The sequence below is a fragment of the Bos indicus x Bos taurus genome, chromosome 10 (genome assembly GCF_003369695.1).
Source record: "Bos indicus x Bos taurus breed Angus x Brahman F1 hybrid chromosome 10, Bos_hybrid_MaternalHap_v2.0, whole genome shotgun sequence".
In the NCBI taxonomy this organism is placed as follows: domain Eukaryota; kingdom Metazoa; phylum Chordata; class Mammalia; order Artiodactyla; family Bovidae; genus Bos; species Bos indicus x Bos taurus.
Genome location: NC_040085.1, coordinates 60,033,597 through 60,055,774, shown reverse-complemented (window position 1 = coordinate 60,055,774; position 22,178 = coordinate 60,033,597).

Genomic DNA, 22,178 nt, shown 5'->3' with positions numbered 1-22,178 from the left:
AAATTAAAAGACGCTTACTCCTTGGAAGAAAAGTTATGACCAACCTAGATAGCATATTCAAAAGCAGAGACATTACTTTGTCAACAAAGGTTCGTCTAGTCAAGGCTATGGTTTTTCCAGTAGTCATGTATGGATGTAAGAGTTGGACTGTGAAGGCTGAGCGCCGAAGAATTGATGCTTTTGAACTGTAGTGTTGGAGAAGACTCTTGAGAGTCCCTTGGACTGCAAGGAGATCCAACCAGTCCATTCTGAAGGAGATCAGTCCTGGGTGTTCTTTGGAAGGAATGATGCTAAAGCTGAAACTCCAGTACTTTGGCCACCTCATGCAAAGAGTTGACTCACTGGAAAAGACTGTGATGCTGGGAGGGATTGGGGGCAGGAGGAAAAGGGGACGACAGATGAGATTGCTGGATGGCATCACTGACTCGATGGACGTGAGTTTGAGTGAACTCCAGGAGTTGGTGATGGACAGGGAGGCCTGCTGCTGCTGCTGCTGCTGCTGCTGCTAAGTCACTTCAGTTGTGTCCAACTCTGTGCGACCCCATAGACGGCAGCCCACCAGGCTCCCCCGTCCCTGGGATTCTCCAGGCAAGAACACTGAAGTGGGTTGCCATTTCCTTCTCCAATGCATGAAAGTGAAAAGTGAAAGTGAAGTCACTCAGTCGTGTTCTACTCTTAGCGACCTCATGGACTGCAGCCTACCAGGCTCCTTTGTCCATGGATTTTCCAGGCAAGAGTACTGGCGTGCTGCAATTCATGGGGTCACAAAGAGTCAGACACGACTGAGCAACTGAACTGAACTGAACAATTTGATATGTTGTGTATTCTTTTTTATTCATATCAAATTATTTCCTAATTTCCCTTGTGATGACCTCCATGAGCCATGAGTTAAGATACGTGCCATTTAATTTATAACTATGGATTTTCCAGAAATATTTTTAAATTGGTTTCTAGTTTGATGTAGCTGTCATCAGGGAAAATACTCTGCAAATTAAATCATTTAAAAATTTCATGGCTCAGAATTTTGTCTGTGAATGTTTCATGTACACTTGATGAGATTATACTATGCTTTTGGGAGGAGTGCTGTATAAACAAAAATTAGATTAAATTGATATCTTGGGCAGTTGGGGCTGTTATAACTAAATTACCATTGACTGGATGACTTAAGCAATAAACATTTATTTCTTACAGTTCTGGAGGTTGGAGAGTCCAGCATCAAGGTTGACAGCCAATCTAGTGTCTGGAGAGAACTTTCTTCCTGGTTTACAGATGGTTGGCCACCTTCTTGCTATCATCACATGACGGAGAGATGGGAATGAGAGGAAGCTTCTTCATCCTTGGTAATACTTCTTCATCCTTGGTAATATTTTTTGTTTTGAAATTTGCTTTGTCTGCTATTAATATAGTCATCCTAGCTTCCTTTCAGTTTTATGTTACATATTTTGGCGACTTTTCACTTTGAAACTATGGTATTCTTATAGAGATCATATTTGCTTATGCCTGCAATCTGACACTCTCTACCTTTTAATTAGAATGTTTAGAAAAATTTAAATTTAATGTAATTATAAACAAGATTGTGTTCAATTCTATTATCTTGCTATAGGTTTCTCATTTATTTTATCTAGTATTTCTCTTTTTTGAACACTTTTCCTCCATTAACTGAGTACTTATTATAAAATCATTTTGTCTCCACTATTGGTTTGTTAACTATACATTTTGCTTTGATTTACTATTAATTATTATCATCATCATTATTACTGTTGGTTTCTCAAGACCAGGGATTGCACATTTTTTTCTGTAAAGCATCAGATATTAAATATTTTAAATTTCTCTTGCAATTACTCAACTTTGCCCCTGTAGTTGAAAAGTATACCTGGGTATCATGTAAAGGAATGGTTATGGCTGTATTCCAATAAAACTTTAATTACAAAAATACAAAAACAGGTGGCAGATCAAATGGCATTTGACCCACAGGCTGTCAGTTTGTCAACCTTTGTAAGTTTCCCATTATTCATCTTTAACTTAAAACAGCCTAAGTTCAAATAATATTATACTACTTTACAGTGTAACAACTTTACAAAATTATAGTTACAGTTTGTATCTCCCAAACATCATATTATTCTTCTCATATATTTTAAAATTAGTGTTACACTCCTCAAGATATACTATTATTATTTTGCTTCAAACTTTATCTTTCAAAGAGATTAAAAAATGAGGTGAAGTAACTTTTAAAAATTTATTGACATATTTCCACTTCTTGCCTTCTCTATTGTATCATCCAAATTCAAATTTCCATTTGGTATTGTCTTATTGTTACTTCTACTTGTAGAATTTCTTTTAACATTTCTTAAAGTGCAGGTCTGCAAATGATTAATTTCACTTTTGTTAGGTTGAAAAAGTATTTCTCCTAGAGTTTTGAAAGACTCTTGTTGGGTATAGAAGTCTTGGTAGACAATTTGTTTTTCAGTGCTTTAGAGATATTGTTTCATGTGTCTTTGAGCCTTCATTGTTTATAATGAGAAGTCTGTTAACATGCTTTTTCCCCCATTGGCATTACACATATATCTTTTTTCCTCTGGGTACTTTTATGGGGTTTTATTTATGATTTTTTTAGAAATTTGAGTACAATGTATCTTTTTGTGACTTTCTTTATATATTTCTGCTTGAGGTTCACCGAGATGCCTGTATGTGGGTTTAAAGTTTTTAATCAAATTTTCCAATGGCCATTATTTCGTCAGATTTTTTTCCATCCCCTATTCTCTCATTTTATTTTCCTTCTAGAAGCCCAGTTACATATGATATACCATTTTATATTGCACTGTATATGGAACAGGACATTGATTTTTCTCTCTTCATTTTGAATAATTTCTATTCCTTTGTCTTCAGGTTCACTCATCTTTCTTTGGTGTGTATTGTGATAGTAATCCCACTGAGTATATTTTCTTCATTGTGGATAATGTAAATTATCTCCTTTAGAAGCTGCAAATATATATTTTAAAATTATTCTTTATATCTCTCCTTACCATTATTTGTTTTCCTTTATACCCTTGAAATGTTTATAAAATTTTTATATCTGGTTTATGGTCTTTCTTTAATAATTCCATAGTCTCTATTATTTGGGAGTTTGTTTACACTGACTGACTTTGCTTCTGGTTATGAATCATATTTCCCTTTTTCTTTCCATGCCTTTGATTGGATGCTGAGCGTTCTGAATTTTATGTTGAGTGCTGAATTTTATTTTTCTTTAAAGAGTATTGGATTTGTTCTGATGCACAGTTAAGTTACTCACGAGTGAGTTCAGTCCCGTTAAGGCTTGCTTTCATGCTTTTCTATGACAAGTCTATATTAGCCTTCATTCTAGAAACAAATTTGCCTGCAACAATGCATGACACTTATGACAACATGCCCACATTTTTTAGGAGGTCCCTCCACTCTAGCCGGTAGAATCACACACTATATTCAGCCCTTGATGAGCTCTAAGAACTGTTGGCCTATTGCTTGATACTGATTCCCAAGCCTGAGGTAGCTTCACCTATAAATGTGGAGGTAAGTACTCAGCCAGATAGACTCAACAGAACTACTGTGCAACTCCCCTCAATTTGATGACATTCCTATACTCTGTCAGTTTATTCTACCTGCTCATAAGCCTGGGAACTGCCCCAAGAAATGAGCAAAGTTATCATATAACTTACCTCTTTTATTCCTCTTCCCTTAGGAACCATCATCCTGTGCCATGTGCCATCCAGTGTCTGAAATCTATTATGTCATGTACCATGTCTGGTTTCTAATTATTTACACTGTGAGGGCAATTCCTATGGCAGTTACTCTTGTAAGGGGGAAAAAAAAAAAAAAAACTGATGTCCTAGATTGTTTTTGTTATTTTTGCATGACAGTTTTTTTAATTATAGATCAGTGTAGTGTTTTCAACTATCCTAGATTCTCATATTGTGTTCTTCCTCTTTTCATTATTTAAAAAAAAATTATCTTTTATGAAACAACTTTGACAGTTTTGTACAGATGCTTTTTAGTTCCTTTACATGGTAAAATTTTTAAAACTATAAATGTTATATCAACCCTTCAATATTTTACTGATTTATTTTGCTGGGCCATGAAATTGAAAAATGTCTTGCTTCACTATCTTACATCAGATTTACACCTGTACTGGGACTGATAAAAGGAATTAAACAAAGGACTGTGGTGATAACTACATATTTGGTCAGATGGGCATTACAGGGTCTTAGTTCTACCACTCTAGCAATATAAAAGTGACATTAGAGTAGATACTATAACCAGACCTCTGCCAACAAATGATGTTATTATAGACAGGCTGTTTGTGTCAGTTCAGATTCTCCAGGAAGTAGACACCAAGACAGAGCTAAGAGTGCAAGAGACTGGGGTAGGTGGAGCAGTAAAATCATGAATTATAAGGGGATTGACAGCAAGATTAAGTGAGGAGAGCCTTCAGATTATTCTGACCCCTATGAGAAGATGGAGAGGGAAGGAGTATGGTGTACAAAGAGAACTCAGTTTGTGCTGGAGCTCAGACAGTTTCAGTGGGGAGCTCCAGTGCCAAGACTGCTCAGAGAATTCTGCATTGTGCAGAAATGACCAGGTCCTATTACTTCTCCGGTACTCTGTTATTGACCAGGGTTTCCCAAGAGGAGGTGGCCTCAGCTCAAATGCTGCACGAATGTTGAAGGTGCTGCTTCTGGTTGTAGTCACCTAACTGCACTCACAGATTTGTCCTTGGTGGTGGTGGTTGGTGGTTTAGTCACTAAGTCATGTCCGACTCTTGCGACCCCTTGGACTGTAGCCTGCCAGGTTCCTCTGTCCATGGGATTCTCTAGGCAAGAATACTGGAGTGGGTTGCCATTTCCTTCTTCAGGGGACCTTCCCAACCCAGGAATTGAACCCGGATCTCCTACGTTGCAGGCAGTTTCTTTACCAACTGAGCTACAAAGGATTTGTCCTTAAAAGATTAAAGCAGAGTTTCTCCATGACTGTCACCGCTCTATTCTAATGCACTAAGACTGCAAGCGTGGTGGTCCTGAGAAGGAGCTGGCCCAGATCAAAGAAATGCATCTGTCTTAGTCTGTTTGGGCTACTATAATAAAATACCACAGACTGAGCAATTTATAAACAGCAGAAATTTATTACTCAGAGTTCTGGAGGCTGGAAAGCTAAGATCAAGGTGCCAGCATGGTTGAGTGGGGACCTTATCCTGAGTCTCATACTTCTTGTGGTATTCTCATACTTCATGTGGTATTCTCACATGGCAGAGGGACAATAAAGCTCTGTAGGATTTCTTTTGCTGCTGCTGCTGCTAAGTCTCTTCAGTCGTGTCCGACTCTGTGAGACTCCATAGACCAGGCTCCCCCGTCCCTGGGATTCTCCAGGCAAGAACACTGGAATGGGTTGCCATTTCCTTCTCCAATGCATGAAAGTGAAAAGTGAAAGTGAAGTCACTCAGTCGTGTCCGACTCCTAGCAACCCCATGGACTGCAGCCCACCAGGCTCCCCTGTCCCTGGGATTTTCCAGGCAAGAGTACTGGAGTGGGGTGCCACTTTTATCAAGACACTAATCCCATTCATGAGAGCTCTACCCTCATGACCTAATGACCTCCTAAAGGCCTCACCTCCTAGTGTCATCATCACTAGGAATTAGGATTTCAACATTTTGCGGGGACACAGAAGATTAATGATGTCATCCTCCCGTCAGCATATATCCCAGTCTTCTAGAATAAGCATAGGTCTGGCAATGGAACAATAATTGCCGCTTCTGTTTCCCCAGGTGATGTCTTGAATTTGAGTTCATCTTATACCATTAGGTCCCAATTTCTTTACCTTTAAAATGGAAATTACAATAATATACCCTCCTAGGCCACACATAAATTCAAATAGCATACTGGGGGAAAAGGTAGCATGGGGAAAGAATAGGAAGATATAATCATCTTTTTAAAGCTAAGATATTTTATAGAAAATCTATGTCTTTATCAGTTAGCAACATCTCCCATTCTCCACAACATTCCAACTTTTAAATGGATATTGAGATTTGGGGTTTTTTTCCCAAAGTAAAAAACATACAGAACTGCCTCTCTTTAAGTTATTGGAAACATCCATGAAGAGTCTCTTGCTTTCTTAAAAAATTTATTTGGAAGTACAAGTTAATTCTTACATTAAGTTATGATAGCCACTTGGGCTCTGGTGGTTCAGATGGTAAAGAATCTACCTGCAATGCAGGAGACCCAGGTTCATTCCCTGGGTCGGGAAAATCCCCTGGAGAAGCAAATAGCAACCTACTCCAGTATTCTTGCCTGGAAAATCCCATGGACAGAGGAGACTGGTGGGCTGCTTGGGTTGCCTGTAGCCACACTATTGCAGCATCACTGAACTTCCTACTTATTATTTGTCCTCAATTTTAAAATTGTATTATAAATCACTAGTTTCTTTAGCATTTAAAGTTTGCTTCTGTTCAAGTAAATAATAGCTTGATTATTTTTGTTGAAAGGTCATGATTTCCCTGTTTGTTCAGATCCAGTGTTCTATATTTAAGTTATAGCATACTTAACTAGTTCTGTAGGAGGGGGAAGAACAAAATACACTGAAATGCTGATTCCCCAAAAATCACAACTCTGACTAAATCTATAATCAATCCAACTTATGATCTTATTTAAAATGAGAGTGAAGTTATTGAGAAAGCAAAAATAGAAACTGCATGCCACTGCCATCGAAAGTGGTTTGAACCGGTTGCTGACTGACTTGGACTAAAATTCAGCTTCAACCTAAAATCCAATCAAAACCATTTTAGATTCCTCTACAGTGGTTTTAGGACTGCCTCCACAATTCCCTGACTTACAATCTTCTATTCTTACTAGGATTTGTGGTTTAAGAGAATGGTTAAAATGTCATGATGTGTCAGAAGAAATGACTAAAACAATGAAAACACATCTAGGAAAGGGAGTGCATCAAGAGACACAAATGCAAAGACAAACATTTCCAGGGACATGGTTTAGTTCTCTTTGCTGATCTGTGGGGGCAGAACCACTAGGAAGGTGGATGCTCAGATTCTACCTGCTTTCATTGCATCATTGCCTGCTCTTCCTTATCCAAAGCCTTCTATTTCTCAAAGAAATAAACTGAGGATAAGGCTGGGAAGGTGATTGCTCCTTGATATGCTGTGTCCCTGGGAATATTGTCCCTGGGAATACAGGCAAAGAGCGTTTCATTTTGTGGCAGTCAGAAGCAATAGAAAGCTGGCAAAGGCTCCAGTGTGTATCTAACATTGTTTAAGAACTGGGGCAATTTAAAGAAGGCTTAGCCTTTGCCCTCAAATAGCTTATCTTCCAACAAGAAGATAAGAAAAACCCATTTGAAACAAGAGTGAACAAAATAAAGTTACACATAATTTACTGCTGAATCACTGCTCCATTAATCACATTTCATTTCATTTAATTCTCACATCTTCCCTTACTTAAATACTTCTCTAGGGTTTGAAATTCTCTTCATTCCTGTTATTGATAAAGTGGTTGCTACTTGAAGAGAGAGGTCCATGTCCCTTACTTGCTTTTACCTTTATTTAGTGGACTATGTATAGATATAAAGTAGTTAAGACTAATAAAAGAAAGAGGTTATTAGAGATGAGATAGTAAAAAAAAAAATCCACTTAAAGTCATGATCTTAGAACTCTAGGATTTAGCACATAGCAGGCCCTCAATATACATGCTGTGAATGAATGAGTAGTCTGAAGAGATAAATAAAATATTCCAGGAGAAGAAAACATTGCAGACACGAGAATGACATATTCATGGAAGTGAGAGAGATTAGCCAAACTAGAGCTGAAGTTAGGTAGCATGAAATGACAGGAAGCGAGGATCACCAGGATACACAAATTATTGGCCTTTTCTGGAAAAAGTTAGGTTTGATGTCCTAGAAAATGGGAAGTCTTTGAAGGTCTGGGACCAATGAGCTGTAGAACAAGAGTATCTGAGGAAGATGAATAGCCTTGGCGTGTAGGCTGGGTTAGGAATAAGAGAGGCCTTGCCTAGTCCAGCTCTGAGCCCATGCCAGCTGTCCAGGTGTGAAGTGATGGCTGGGGGCGGGGGAGGTGATGGAAGGAAGGGGTATGGATAAGAAGCATTTCAAAGGAAGACTCAGCAGGATTTAATAAACACTTTTCAGAAGATCAAAATCACTGTGCTTACTGAATCTACAGCAGAAGAGATAAGAACAGACTACAGACTAACACTGTAGAAGGAGCAAAAGATAGAAAGGCTAAGAAATAGAAACCAGGCCTGGGAGTCACAAACCCATGACCTTGCCCAATGTACTTGATAATTCATTCCTTAAAATCAGGAGGCAGTCTCACCGTTATCGATACTTGCTAGCCTCTTGCATGCAGCCTTAAGGTTTAAGATGCAAAGAGAAAAGATAGCCCAGTCCTAGTCATCAGCAGCCTTCCTGGAATTTTCTAGAACTGTCACTTCATGAGGTAGGATTCTTCTGACCTTGCCAAACTCTTCCTACCTGGTTATGTCTCCTCTGAGGCTAAGAACACCCTAAGGCAAGTACCCAGGAATGTCTTCACTTGCTGGAAAATTTTGCTCCATGAACATTATTAGCAGGTGACAACAGATATTGGTTTCTTATTTCAGCATTTAAATAGTCAATATGGTGCATAGAAAGAGTTAACTCACCCAGTTGTAGAAATACACCCCAGCTCACATACAAAAGAAAGTCCAATAGGTTTAAACAGAAAGTGGAACCACAAAAGCATCATTCACTATGCATTCTCTTTACATTTTTCTCTATTGTGAGAATTTCTCTTAGGTGAGGATGTTTCGTTTGCTGTGGATTCTGCCATCTGAGGGTCTCATTAATGCTCCCAGTATCCGTGTATCTATTCAAGAGGAAAGAAGGACTTCCAAGTGGGGATAAATTGTGGTATAGCCATGATGTAGAGTGGAAATGATGTAGTAGAACAATGTGCGTGATAAAACAACCATTGCAAAAAAAAAAAAAAAGGATAATTATGTGATATGATAGAGGTGTCAGCTAATGCTACAGTGGTAATTATATATTTTGACACACATAAATGTATCAAACCATCCCATACATTGTACATCTTAAATATATACAATGCTATAGCTCAACCATATCTTAATAAATTTTAAAAATATATAAAAACTTTGTCCACATACATAAAACTCAAAAATAAAATAGGCAATTTGTAAAAGAATATATATATATGTTATATATTTAACATATATTGGGATTTTATTTAGTCTAAAATGTGGAAGGAGCCCTATGTTTAGTTCAGGGACACACTAAGGCTTCCGTGGTGGCTCAGGGAATCTACCCGCAATGCAGGAGATGCAGGTTCAATCTGAGTGTCAGGAAGACCCCTGAAGAAGGAAATGGCAACTCATTCCAATATTCTTGCCTGGGAAATCCTGTGGATAGAGGAGGCTGGAAGGCTACAGTCCATGGGGTGGCAAAAGGGTCAGACATGACTTAGTGACTAAACAAGAGCAGCAGCAGCAGTATGAGAAAATCTAAACACTTGCACCTGGCAAGGAGAGGAAGGATGAGGCATAAGGAAAATATTGAATATAATGGGATATACAGAGGGGCTTCAACCATGTTTGTAATGAGTCATCTCTTTAGCTGGATGGTGTGTATACGTGTGTTCATGACATAATTCCTTACACCTTTCTATAGCTATGAAGTATTTAACATTTCCTTTAAATCTTCAGCTCTTTCCTGGGAGGAAAGGTGGAAATTCACACTTCACAACAGAAGTAGACTCACTTTCCTCCTGTCCTTAGTGTAGAGGAGCCCCATTTCCAGGTAGGGAGACAAAAATAGAAGAGAGGGGACTCCTGCACAAAGGATTCAGTTGTTAAAGGAACAAATAACCCTTCATCCAACCTTCACTAGTGAGCTTTAAAAAATCTGTATATTTTTATTTTTGCTGCACAGAAATTCCCTTCCAAGAGGAGAGGAGCATGATGTTTTGGCATTACTCAGCAGGGAAAAGGGCTTTCTCCTGCTACAATGTTTAAGAAGGCCAGTAGGTGCGAGTCACCCGAAATACTTCCTGAATGCCTGTGCCTTGCTGGCTCACAGAAAGGGGATTAGTAAAGCACCATTAACCCCACAATGAAAACACATCAGTTTAGGGTTTTCTTTCATCCTAAACCCAGTTTATAAACATAGCCTTATCACAAGGAGAATGTTTATCTTCATGTGTTATAAGTAGATTTCCAAAAAGCAACAGTAGCTAATGAAATTAAATATGATGTTGGAAAATCTATTTTCTCCCTCCAGCAAAAATGACACAGAAGACAGTTAAGCCAGAATGTGGTTTAGTTTAAGCATCCTCTACTCTGATTAATTTAGGAATTTTATTAATAAGTTTAAGAAAGCCAGAGATTTGAACCTAAGCATTTCCTAGTTTCCCAGTTACTTACACCAAATTTCTAAAACAAGTCACGAGAGAGAGCTTTTTGTAGCTTTTCAGGGCTGAGAGTTAAGACATGTTCTAGTAATTTATGATCATTTATCTGAGAAATAGTTGATGACAAAGGAAACTTAATTACAGCTTTCCTTTCCTCCTCCTTCCAACCACCCAAGAGATCCTTGAGCTTCCCTGTTTGTTTTTATTTATATGTACTTTCAGAGGCTAATTTGACTGAAGACCTTAACTAACCTTGACTTTTCTAAAAGCTTCCCTGAAGGGTTAATAGTATGTTTCTACCCCTATCATCATTTTTCACTTGAGGATCACATTTGTTATGCACAATTACTAATGAAATGATGAAACAAATGGAGAAACAGAGCAGGCTGTCACTCCCAAAGGACCAATGTGCAAATTTAAATGTGTCTCAGCTCTCCAACATTGAAGCATATAAATCTGTACAGCATGTTCCATATAAAATTTCTGACAATGCAAGTGTCACAGCTAACAAGTCTTGAAAGCAAAATGTAATTTACCACCTATTCTTTTCCCTGGTGTGCGGATACTGGGTGTGGGGAGCAAATCAATAGTGGAACTCAGTATGTAGTACTTTCTGAACCAAAACGTGGAGTTCATGGCACTGCAGAATTGATGCAATCATAAGAAACAAGACTGTTCAAGTTAGGAGAGAGTGAGTGAGTGAGTGAAGCAGCTTAGGTCATGTCTGACTCTGCGACCCGGTGGACCATAGCCTGCCAGGATCCCCTGTCCTGGGATTCTCCAGGCAAGAATACTGGAGTGGGTTGCCATGCCCTCCTCCAGGGGATCTTACTGACGCAGAGATCTTTTACACCTGACCACATCTTTTACATCTCCTGCACTGACAGGTGGGTTCTTTACCATGAGCGCCACCAGGGAAGCCCAATTCAATTTACAGCTTTTCTGGAATGTTGGGGATACGTGGTTGCCATATACATATATGGATAGCTGAGGGTAGAAGTGGGGAGATGCAATGGACACATTAGGACTCATATGTGGAGAAATAACTTTCATTTTCCATGACTGAAAACTTTTTCATCTCTTTCTAGGACAGTTTATCCTATTCCATTCAGGTGTATGTAGTTTGAGCTAATGATTTGCAGCCAAATCTGAGTATTGTTATCTTAGTCACTAACTAATTGCCACATTTGGTTAATAGATCAATTACCCCAGGCCTCTACCCTTTCCTTTTCTTCTTTCTCCTTGTATGTAATCTGGTTTTCTGGCTGAGTTTTTCATTGTGCCAGCACTGATGAGGAATGTCTAGGCCTGAGTGGTGCCTACTGTGGGCTTCTCATCTCATCTGGTGTCCAAGCATCAGCTTCTCTCCTCACCATGCCCGCTGTGGTGTGGCTTCTACCAGGCCTTCAGAGTGTCCAGCTGAAACTCATAAACTTCTCTGCTGCCTCTGGCCTGTGAGAGTGCTCCTATCAGAGCCCAGACCCTTTCTAATCCATTGGTTTGCTTGTCCTTCTACATTCCTGTCTTCCTTCTGGGCCTGAGAATTCTCGGTCAATTTCTCTGTGCCACTATTTAGTGTGTGAGGCTCTGGGAGGCGACCCAGGCCTCCCTCCAGGGCATCTCCCTGAGTCCTTTCCATCTTACTCTTCCAATCCCGTGGATTAGATTTCTCTGACTGATTTGTGGGATTACAAGGAAAACTTGGTGTGTGTCCTATTTTCATGTTGTTTCCAAAGCTGTCTGGGAATTATCTTTCTGCCCCTAATCTAGGGTGTTGATCTATGAAAGGATGGAGAAAATTAGGCAATAGATTAAGGATAATAGTTGACTTTCGAGAAAGATTATCCAGAATAGAGGATAAGCAAGATGGTTTTATTCATTCATTTATTTATCCATTCATTTATAGATATTGACTATGCCAAATACTATGCTGATTATGTAAATATAAGCAAGACATGGTTCATGATTTTAAGGAATTCCTAGTCTAGTAGAGAGGAAGTAGCGTATTAGTAAGTATTTTGAGGGCATACTAGAGACATGCAAAATGTAAATAGATATCTGTACAGAATGGCAGGATTGCACGGAGATTCAGAAAATTTCTTTAGAAAAGCTGATGCTTCCATTAAGACTTGGAGGGTGATTAGGCTATCATCAACAGCAGAACAGAGCCTATTTTTTCTGGCAATAGGAACAATGGAAGGAAAAAGATGGGGGCATGAAACAGCATTCAGTTCAGTTCAATTGCTCAGTTGTGTCCAACTCTTTGAGACCCCATGGACTGCAGTGCACCAGGCTTCTCTGTCCATCACGAACTCTTGGAGTTTACTCAAACTCATGTCCATTGAGTCGGTGATGCCATCCAACCATCTCATTCTCTGTTATCCCCTTCTCCTCCTGCCTTCAATCATTCGCAGCATCAGGGTCTTTTCAAATGAGTCAATTCTTCGCATCAGGTGGCCAAAGTATTGGAGTTTCACCTTCAGCATCAGTCCTTCCAATGAATATTTAGGATTGATTTCCTTTAGGATGGACTGGTTGGATCTCCTTGCTGTCCAAGGGACTCTCAAGAGTCTTCTCCAACACCACAGTTCGAAAGCATCAATGCTTCAGTGCTCAGCTTTCTTTATAGTCCAACTCTCACATCCATACATGACTACTGGAAAAATCAAAGCTTTGACTAGACGGACATTTGTTTGGAAAGTCTCTGTCTTTTAATATGCTGTCTAGGTTGGTCCTTGCTTCCAAAAAGCAATCATCTTTTAATTTCATGGCTTCAGTCACCATCTGCAGTGATTTTGGAATCCAAAAAAAAAAAGTCTGTCACTCTTTCCATTGTTTCCCTATCTATTTGCCATGAAGTGATGGGACGAGATGCCATGATCTTAGTTTACTGAATGTTGAGTTTTAAGCCAATTTTTTCCCTCTACTCTTTCACTTGCATCAAGTGGCTCTTTAGTTCTTCTTCACTTTCTGTCATAAGTGTGGTGGAAACAGCATTAGAGAGCTACAAATACATTATGATTTAGTATAGTTGGAACAAGGAAGGTGAGGTGGAGAGGTAGAGGAACAAGGAAGAGGTAAGAAGATGGTCAGGAGACAGATCATCAAATCAAGAACTGGAAAATGATTCTTTGATTAAAAGAGAGGTATGACCATATACCCTGTAGAAAGACCATTCTTGCTATAGGGTAGGGGGTAGACGTAAGTAGGTCAACTTTGGAGGTAGGAAGGCTAGACAGGAAATTATGAAAATGTGAATTAAGAGAGCAATCGTGAAATAAAAGGGAAAGAATAGTAGTGAGAAATAGTTTGTATATTTGAGAAGACTTGATTACTTACTGGTGTTGGTGAGGAAAGTCTGATGGGCGCATAATGGTTTAATTTGCTGAGATCAAGGGTATAATACAGTGAATACCTTTTATCAGGTAGGTTATTTAGTTCACTTTTGAACATACGAAGTTTAGGAAGTTTTTGAGATATCCAGATGGAACTGTTTAATGGGTAATTGAACAAGTCAGGAACTAAGCATTAAGGTCTGGGCTAATTATGTAGATTTGGAAGCTATAAGCATACAGCTTGTATTAATGCCTGTGTCTGTCTCTGCATGCTTGAATGTGATCTTATTTTGCACCAGCAATTTTGTTGGGCATAAGATTCTAAATGGAAATTATTTTCTTGTATGGGTTTGAAGTATTGACTCACATTCTAGTATCCAAGATTGTTGATGAGGCATCCAATTCCCAGTTTAGTCTTATTTCCTCACAGATTGAAACTTGGTAACACTAGCATTTTGGAGGTTTAGAAGAAAACATGGAATCTTATGAGACAGTCTGAGGAAAAAAAGTCAAAGGATTAAGAAAGTGTTAAGTATCTGAAGGGAAAGGTTGAGAGTTTTCCAAGAAGGAAAATGATCAACAATATCAAGTTCCAGAAAGATCAAGTTAAATAAGCCAAGAATGGGCCAGCTAGATTTGGCAATTTGTAGGGCAAAGATACGGAGAAGGCAATGGCACCCCACTCCAGTACTCTTGCCTGGAAAATCCCATGGACGGAGGAGCCTGGTAGGCTGCAGTCCATGGGGTTGCTAAGAGTTGGACAGGACTGAGCGACTTCCCTTTCACTTTTCACTTTCATGCATTGTAGAAGGAAATGGCAACCCACTCCAGTGTTCTTGCCTGGAGAATCCCAGGGACGGGGTAGCCTGGTGGGCTGCCATCTATGGGGTCGCACAGAGTCGGACACGACTGAAGCGACTTAGCAGCAGCAGCAGCAGCAGCATGAGGGCAAAGATAACTTTTACTAGAATGTTCCAGTGGAGTATTGGGTTAGGAACTGAATGAGGGACTCCCAATTCAAAATGGCAGACTGAGGACACAGCCTACCTCCCTTGTCAATCTACTGAGATGACTGGAAGAACTACAAGAGGCTAACTCCCTCACAGTACTGGAAATAGGGAGAAGTCATCAATGTACCAAAAATTTTGAGAAATTTTTGGAAAACAAAATAAACCAGGTTTTTACTTTGTGACTAATCACAAAGTAAAGTCTGAAGACTTAGGGAGGGAACTCACTGCAGACTATGGCCTATTTACTCACCCTCTTTTAAATATGTCCTCTGAGAGGGCTTAGGAGATAATTATTTCACCAAGACATTGAGAAATATATTGGTAGAGAAAGTGCCAGCATCTATGAAAAGTGTCACTGTGGAGTACAGGCTGAAAAGGCTGGTGGGAGATAATACAATAAAATGTGTTCCTGGTTTCTGTAGGTGTCGAGAACTATGCACGGTCTGAGATTTTATCCTGACATACAAGTTAGCTTGCTAGCATTTCATGAACGATGGCAGAAGACATGAAACTTCTGAATTAAAGACAAGGGACTACTTAAATTCACAGTACATCAAGCAGCATGAGTAAATTTGCAGCAGGTCACCCTGCCTTCAGTTTCCTCAGAGGTCATGCAGCTGGACCCAGATGGATACATGCGCGTGAAGTGGGTTGCATTGTAAGAGAGAAATGCTGAGGTGAGAACACCCAAATCTTTAATAATGAACTGTAAGCATATCTGCCTTTTGATTGGGGGGCACTATCTCTAGTTTCCAAGGCTGTTTGGTACACAAGCAGATTAGACAATATGGAGCAAAGGCAGACAGTGCCTTGCTCACAAGATATGCAATAATACAAGTTACCTATGAAGTATTATCACCTAATGCTTTCCACCTGCAGTTTCTACACTGTCTTAGCTTCTGGTAAATTTTCCCATGAATGTGCCACTCTATTTGGCCACTCTGATGAATCCGAATGACAGAGACTGAGACCGAATCCATTCACTTTACCTCACAGTGTACTTCATTTGAGGCTTCCAAGTAGCAGGATGAGGCCAACCAACCCACAGTATTGACCTCAACCTTGCTCTCCAGGATTCCAGACCCAACCTTCTGAACAAATTCCAGCAACCATCAGGGTCACCTTAGAAAGCCAAGTGGCTCTCTCCTTATGTCTCTCTCTTGACTGTTGTGCTAGGTTTGCAGAACTGATCCAGGCACAGCAGGATGAATTAGAAGTTGTACAGAATTTGCCTTGATGGCCCACAGACAGAAAATCTCGGGCAATTCTGTCATCTGAAACAACCGTGACTAGGGAGTTGGGGCTGCCCTGAATGCCTTTCATGGCCAATTGTGTCATTGGTCATTTCAGCTAAAGCTAGGAAGACATTTTGTATCACCTTTTCTAATTGGATGACTCCTTTCATGGGGATACCTGTCCACAAGGTGTGATAAATCACTTATCTCTCTGGGAAACTCCACTTGATGAACAAGGGTAACCTCATCTTACAGAGGATTTTACACTTACCAAGAGTCTATATGATGATATTTCCTTAAATGCTTGAAGGCCTCTCAAAATACCTCTAAGACAGATGCAAGTCATTTTTCTTTGGAGAAGGAGGCAAAGCAATGCCTGGTGCTTCCAGAAAGAAAGCTTTGTGTCCATTGTGGGGTCCCTTGCAAATAGGGACTGATATAAACTGACTTCCTGTGTGATGAGGTGAATCTGACAGAATCACCCATCCCTCCCCTATACCCGGCTGAGCTGAAGGTGTTTCTTTCTCAGGGGCTATGATTGTTACTCTCCTATTGTTGCCACAAAATTGTGTCGCTTTTCAGTAGCTATGATTACAACTTTTTTCCAGATGTTACCTACTAGCATCCAGACACTCCAATTAGAAGGATCAGATATAAGAATATTTTTATTAAACTTAAAGACCCCTACATAGACTGCTTTAGGTCGGATTCAGATATAAATCATTTTTGTTAAACTTATAGACCCTTACATAGACCGCCCTAGGTGTATTCAGCAACTGTGTTCTCAACCACGCAGTCATTATATTAGACCAAGTTAGTCCAGTAACGGAGAAGGCAATGGCACCCCACTCCAGTACTCTTGCCTGGAAAATCCCATGGACGGAGGAGCCTCGTAGGCTGTAGTCCGTGGGGTCGCTAAGAGTCGGACACAACTGAGTGACTTCACTTTCACTTTTCACTTTTATACACTGGAGAAGGAAATGGCAACCCACTCCAGTGTTCTTGCCTGGAGAATCCCAGGGATGGGGGAGCCTGGTGGGCTGCCATCTACGGGGTCGCACAGAGTCAGACATGACTGAAGTGACTTAGCAGCAGCAGCAGCAGTCCAGTAAGGGAATTCAGGTGGCTTTGTTGTTGTTCAATCACTCAGTCATGATCAACTCTTTGCGACCCCATGGACTGCAGCTCACCAGGCCTCCCCATCCTTTGCCATCTCCCGGAGTTTGCTCTAACCCATGTCCATTGAGATGATGATGCCATCCAACCATCTCATCCTCTGTCACCCCCTTCTCCTTCTGCCCTCAATCTTTGCCAGCATCAGGGTCTTTTCCAGTGAGTCAGCTCTTCGCATCAGGTGGCCAAAGTATTGGGGCTTCAGCATCAGTCTTTTTAATAAATATTAGGGTTGATTTCCTTTAGAATTGGCTGACTTGTTCTCCTTGCAGTCCAAAGGACTCTCAAGAGTCTTCTCCAGCATCACAGTTCGAAAGCATCAACTGCTTCAGCATTCAGCCTTCTTTATGGTCCAGCTCTCACATCCATACATGACTAATGGAAAAGCCATAGCTTTGATTATGTGGACCTTTCTCAGCAAAGTAATGTCTCTGCTTTTTATTAATAATATGCTGTCTAGGTTTATCAAAGCTTTCCTTCCAAGGATCAAGTGTCTTATTTTCATGGCTCCAGTCACCATCCATAGTGATTTTGGAGCCCAAGAAAATAAAATCTGTCACTGTTTCCACTTTTTCCCCTTCTATTTGTCATGAAGTGATGGGACTGGATGCCATGATCTTAGTTTTTTGAATGTTGAGTTTTAAATCATTTTTTTCACTCTCCTTTTTCACCCTCATCAAGAAACTTTTAAGTTCCTCTTCACTTTCTGCCATTAGAGTGGTATCATCTGCTTATCTCATGTCGTTGATATTTTTCCTGGCAATCTTGAGTCCAACTTGTGATTCATCCAGCCCTGTATTTCACATAATGTACTCTCATATAAGTTAAATAAGCAGGGTTACAATACATAGCCTTGACATACATAGCCTAACTTTGGGCTCTGGAGCCTAGCCACAATGGCAGTCATTAGAAGGAATTTATTAGGAGATTAATACAAGAAAGCTGAGGGAGATTTTTAGATGGATCTTTTAGAATGATCCCAGAGTCTGTGAATATGTGTGCTCTATATGAATAATCAGTAAAAGTTACCATTGTAAAAGAAACTTTAATAACCAGTTGGGCAGAGTGATCTACCCAGTAGATTTATTTTAGCCCTTTTATCAGTTCCCCTAATATTCACTCAACAGGATCATATATAAAATGCCCATGGTGATGAGAATGCAAACAATGCTTAAATTCAACAGTCCAGACTTCTAGCCATGGGTAACTGCACTCTTGCTGAATGCCTAACTTACTAGAAACAGCAAAAATCAATCCTGATGTTTCTACAGAATTCAATAATCTGGGATGGTCTAAATATCTACTCAAAGACATTAATTACACCAAATCTTTTCCATTTGAGGAAATACAAATCTATCCTCACTGGAGTAGTCACTGAACCTTTATTAGCTTTTTCTGGTCCCCTCTGGAGAGGCCCACCATTCCAAGATTCACTGAATGCTCCTTCCTCAGTCACTTTAACCTGTGCAACACTGCTTCTGACCAAGAAATACATTTTACAGTGACCATTTTAAAGCAGTGTGTCTTAAAAGTAGCATTCCTGACATTTTGGACAAGATAATTCTATGTTGCAGAAGACTGTCCTGTGCATAGAAGAATGATCAGTATCATCTCTGTCCACTATTCACTAGAGGCCAGTCAATAATATTTCCCTACTCCACAAGTCATGACAATAAAAAAAGTCTCCAGACATTACAAAATGTTCCCTATAGGGTAAATCACCCTACTTGATAACGAATGATTTAAAATAATGTTCTATAAACCTCATATAAAGAAGAGTTGACTTTACAGAACAGTTGGATGATCTACTTTAGAGTTGGTAACAACATCAACTGGAATACAATATACAACCTTATGGGCTGGAGTGGTAGTTTTGGGGATGTGGTTCATTCATTCTCTGATTATATAGCCAATAAAAGTGATGATTCTCCTATAGCCAGAATACCTTAGTCTGGGAACTACAGTATGAAAGATGGGTATTATCTCTCATTATTATGTGTAATAATTCATTTACAAAGTTTTGCTCTACCATCTCCAAAACAATGGACTCTACTCTGTTAGTGATTTTGGCACCAAAGGAAGGAATTATTCAACATGGACACAAAACAATTGTTTCATTGGATTAGAAACCAAGATCACCACTTGGTTATATGCTTTTTTTTTTTTAAGGGAAAAACATTCTAAAGAAATGGTAGATCTTGAGACTTAACTGAGGTAATAGAGCCTGACTAGAGAGGGTTGTTTCCATGTAACAGTGGCAAGGGACTGTAGAAGGAAACCATCTAGATTTTCTGTTAAGTATTGTCATGCCCAGGAAAGTTAATGAGAGAATTCCATATCTATTTATGGAGCGTTGGAGAAGGAAATGGCAACCCACTCCAGTGTTCTTGCCTAGAGAATCTCAGGGACAGGAGAGCCTGGTGGGCTACTGTCTATGGGGTCACACAGAGTCGGACACGACTGAAGTGACTTAGCAGCAGCATCCTATAGATGAATCCCCCCCCCCCAACTGACCATTAGAAAAGCTTGAGCATGTTTTAAAGTGGTTTTAAGGCATCAGAAAATAAAGTCTATCACTGTTTCCATTGTTTCTCCATCTATTTGCCATGAAATGATGGCACTGGATGCCATGATCTTAGTTTCTTGAAAGTTGATTTTTAAGCCAGCTTTTTCACTCTCCTCTTAAACTTTCATCAAGAGGCTCTTTAGTTCCTCTTCACTTTCTGCCATAAGAGTGCTGTCTCTGCATATGTAAAGTAATTGATATTTCTCCCATTAATCTTAATTCTAGCTTGTGCTTCATCCTGCCTGGCATTTTGCATCATGTACTGTGCATATAAGTTAAATAAGCAGGGTGACAATATACAGCCTTGATGTACTTCTTTTCCTATTTGGAACTAGTCCATTGTTCCATGTCCAGTTCTAACTGTTGCTTCTTGACCTGCATACAGATTTCTCAGGAGGCAAGTCAGGTGGTCTGGTATTCCCACGTCTTTCAGAATTTTCCAGTTTGTTGTGATTCACACAGTCAAAGACTTTGGCATAGTCAATAAAGCAGAAGTAGCTGTTTTTCTGGAACTCTCTTGCTTTTTTATGATCCAATGGATGTAGGCAATTTAATCTCTGGTTCCTCTGCCTTTTCTAAATCCACCTTGAACATCTGGAAGTTCTCAGTTCACGTACTGTTGGAGCCTTGCTTGGAGAATTTTGGTCATTACTTTGCTAGCATGTGAGATGAGTGCAATTGTGTGGTAGATTGAACACTCTTTTGCATTGCCCTTCGTTGGGACTGGAATGAAAACTGACCTTTTCCAGTCCTGTGGACACTGCTGAGTTTTCCAGATTTGCTGGCATATTGAGTGCAGCACTTCAACAGCATCATCTTTTAGGATTTGAAATAGCTCAACTGGAATTCCATCACCTCCACTAGCTTTGTTTGTAGTTATGTTTCCTAAGACCCACTTGAATTTGCCTTCCAGAATGTCTGGCTCTAGATGAGTGATCACACCACTGTGGTTATCTGTGATCACACCATCGTGGTTATCTGGGTCATTAAGATTTTTTTTTTCATTTAAATTTATTTATTTTAATTGGAGGCTAATTACTTTACAATATTGTATTGGTATTAAGATTTTTTTTTGTATAGTTCTGTGTATTTTTGCCACCTCTTCTTAATATCTTCTGCTTCTCTTAGATCCATACCGTTCTGTCCTTTATTGTGCCCATCTTGGCATGAAATGTCCCCTTGGTATCTCTAATTTTATTGAAGAGATCTCTAGTCTTTCCCATTCTATTACTTTCCTCTATTTCTTTGCATTGATTGCTGAGGAAGACTTTCTTATCTCTCCTTGCTCTTCTTTGGAATTCTGCATTCAGATGGGTATATCTTTCCTTTTCTCCTTTGCCTTTCAGTTCTCTTTTTTTTCTCAGCTATTTGTAAAGCCTTCTCAGACAACCCTTTTGCCTTTTTGCATTTCTTTTTCTTGGTGATGGTTTTAATCACTGCCTCCTGTACAATGTCATGAACTTCTGTCCATAGCTCTTCAGGCTCTCTATCAGATCCAATCCCTTGAATCTATTTGTCACTTCTACTGTATAATTGTTAGGGATTTGATTTAGGTTATACCTGAATGATCTAGTGGTTTTCCCTACTTTCTTCAATTTAAGTCTGAATTTGGCAATAAGTTCATGATGTGAGCTACAGTCAGCTCCTGGTCTTGTTTTTGCTGACTGTGTAGAGCTTCTCCATTTTTGGCCTCAAAGAATATAACTAATCAGATTTTGGTATTGAACTGACCATCTGCTGATGTCCATGTGTAGAGTCATCTCTTATACTGTTGGAAGAGGGTGTTTTCTATGACCAGTGCATTCTCTTGGCAAAACTCTGTTAGCTTTTGCCCTGCTTCATTTTGTATTCCAAGGCCAAACATGCCTGTTACTTCAGGTATCTCTTGACTTCCTACTTCTGCATTCCATTCCCCTATGCTGAAAAGGACGTGTGTGTGTGTGTGTGTGTGTGTGTGTGTGTGTGTGTGTGTGTGTTAGTTCTAAAAGGTCTTGTAGGTCATCACAGAACCATTCAACTTCAGCTTCTTTGGCATTACTGGTCGGGGGATAGACTTGGATTACTGTGATATTGAATGGTTTGCCTTGAAAATGAACAGAGATCATTCTGTCGTTTTTGAGATTGTACCCAAGTACCGCATTTTGGACCTTTTTGTTGACTATGAGGATTACTCCATTTCTTCTAAGGGATTCTTGCCCATCGTACTAGATATAATGGCCATCTGAGTTAAATTTGCCCATTCTGGTCCATTTTAGTTCACTGATTCCTAAAATGTTGATGTTCACTCTTATCATCTCCCGTTTGACCACTTCCAATTTACCTTGATTCATGGACCTAATATTCCCGGTTCTCATGCTGTATGGTTCTTTACAGCATCGGACTTGCTTTCCATCACCAGTCACA